Source organism: Oratosquilla oratoria, chromosome 16 (genome assembly GCF_046742065.1).
Source record: "Oratosquilla oratoria isolate Oo_2021 chromosome 16, ASM4674206v1, whole genome shotgun sequence".
NCBI classification, from domain to species: Eukaryota; Metazoa; Arthropoda; class Malacostraca; order Stomatopoda; family Squillidae; genus Oratosquilla; species Oratosquilla oratoria.
In genome coordinates, this window is record NC_134792.1 from 66067735 (window position 1) to 66070234 (window position 2500).

Below are 2500 nucleotides of genomic sequence, written 5' to 3' on the forward strand. Positions count from 1 at the left end.
CATTTATAGATCACTGATGAATACAGGTCTCTTTCAACTTCTTAAATGACTCTCACAAAGCGCCATCCTCTGCCATGTTACTCCTGCAAAATTATCTATTTGTTCTCTCTACCCTTTGTCTAGTCACCCTCTTCCACGCTTCCCATCTGGCGGCGTCCAGTCAGTAACGCATTTGCTCATTCTTCCATTCTCCGTTTTGGGTTTGTAGATGCTTTTCTAGTTGAAACAGGAGAATCTATGCAGGTCAAGGGGGACCCTCGTGTGGTTTATTATTTCCTTTATGGTGATATCTTTGTAGACTTTGGTTTATCCGTCGGCAGATGATTCTATTCAGTCTGGGATCTCGTGATGAGAATCTTTCTCGACCTTTTTGCTACAAAGAATGTATTTATGTATTTTGTTTTGGCCTGGGCAGGTGATGTTATATGCGTCATGTTATACGCGTCAGCGAAAGGCTCCAGTGATGAACACACACACCCGCATACACACACACGCGCATACACACACACACACACACACACACACACACACACACACACACACACACACACACACACACACACACACACACACACACACACACACACACACACACACACACACACACACACACACACACACACACACACACACACACACACACACACACGGGACACCACGAGCATAGCTCCCCTTCCCGCAAAATACAACTAGGTAAATACACACACACACACACACACACACACACACACACACACACACACACACACACACACACACACACACACACACACACACACACACACACACACACACACACACACACACACACACACACACACACACACACACACACACACACACACACACACACACACACACACACACACACACACACACACACACACACACACACACTCTTACAAAATTACCCCAGTGCTTCTCATTAAAAAAAAAAAAAAAAAAAAAAAAAAAAAAAAAAAAAAAAAAAAAAAAAAAAAAAAAAAAAAAAAAAAAAAATCTTTATTCCCCCCCCTTCCCTTCTTGCAAGGGTCATTTCCTTCAAGCTAAAGGAGGTGTAAAGACCTCCTGAAATCGCCGAGGCGCTGCTGAAGCCGGAGGGTCAGCCGGCCCCCCTGGGGTCCACTTGCGCTTCCAGAGACTGTAATGGAGTCGGAGAGAACTTGTTCACTTAGCTCCTCTTCTCGCCAGGGAAAAAAAAAAAAGAAAAGAAAAAAAAAAAAAAAAATCGAATAATGTTCATAAGTAATAGCACCTCTTTATAGCCAGAGGGTCCAGAGTCGCCAGCTGTGTGTGTGTGTGTGTGTGTGTGTGTGTGTGTGTGTGTGTGTGTGTGTGTGTGTGTGTGTGTGTGTGATTCTTCTGACCTATATGACTGCATTATCAATGTCGTCGACGTTGACGTCGTCTTTGTCATCGTCATCATCATCATCATCATCATCATCATCATCATCATCATCATCATCATCATCATCATCATCATCATCATCATCATCATCATCATCATCATCATCATCATCATCATCATCATCATCATCATCATCATCATCATCATCATCATCTTTCTTAATTGTTACTACATCATCATCTTATCCTAGTTGGTCTTTTAAGGTGGCGGCACATTAAGAATTTCTCGCTAGCATGCTACTTGCTTTTGCTACTCACTTTGATTTTTGGTATCCAAAGTGAGTAGCATGCTACTGACTCTTGCTGCTGGGAAATGCGAATAACTTGCTGGGAAAAGCCAACGGCAAGTTTTGCTACTCACTTTTGCTACTCAAATGAGCCACCATTCATGTGGTTTATTTATAAAATATAAATAGAACTGAGCATACATGTTATCATTTATGTGATTTTTTTTATTCTGTATCGTTTGTAAACGCAGCAGGAAAGTATTTGGCGAGAAGTTTTTCGTTATATGCTCAGCCAAAAAGTCATCACAAAAACATCCCCTGTGTGACGGATGCGCAAGAGGTTGCTAGCAAAGCAAGTAGCAAAAGCAAGTAGCATGCTATCGAGAAATGCCTAGCGTGCCGCCATCTTTTATTTTCGTCTTCCCATCTTCTTCTCTACCTTTCACTATTACGCCTTTTCTTTCGTTTCTTCTTTCCCTCGTTCTTGTACCAGCTCCTCTTCCTTATCGCCCTCTTCCCCTCCTCCTCCCCTCCCCTCCCTCCTCCCCTCCCCCTCTCCTCCCCCCTCCCCCACGGCTAGTGTCTCCGTTCTTCTCTCGCTGTTCAAAGTTAATTTAAGTTGCACTTGGCGATCCCCCCTCACTCTTCCCCCCTCCCCTCTCTCCCCTCCCCTCCCCCTCTTCCCCCCTCTTCCCCCCACCCCCCGGTTGCAAATGATCCGGCTGATCGATATGGAAATTCCTGTTTGCCCAGCCGCTCATAGCGAACATGGGTGCCCGAAGGAGGACCCGGGAGGATCTTGGGGGTGGGGGGTGGGGGGGGAAGAGGAAGAGGGAGGAAGGGAGAGGGGATGGGGGATGGGGGAT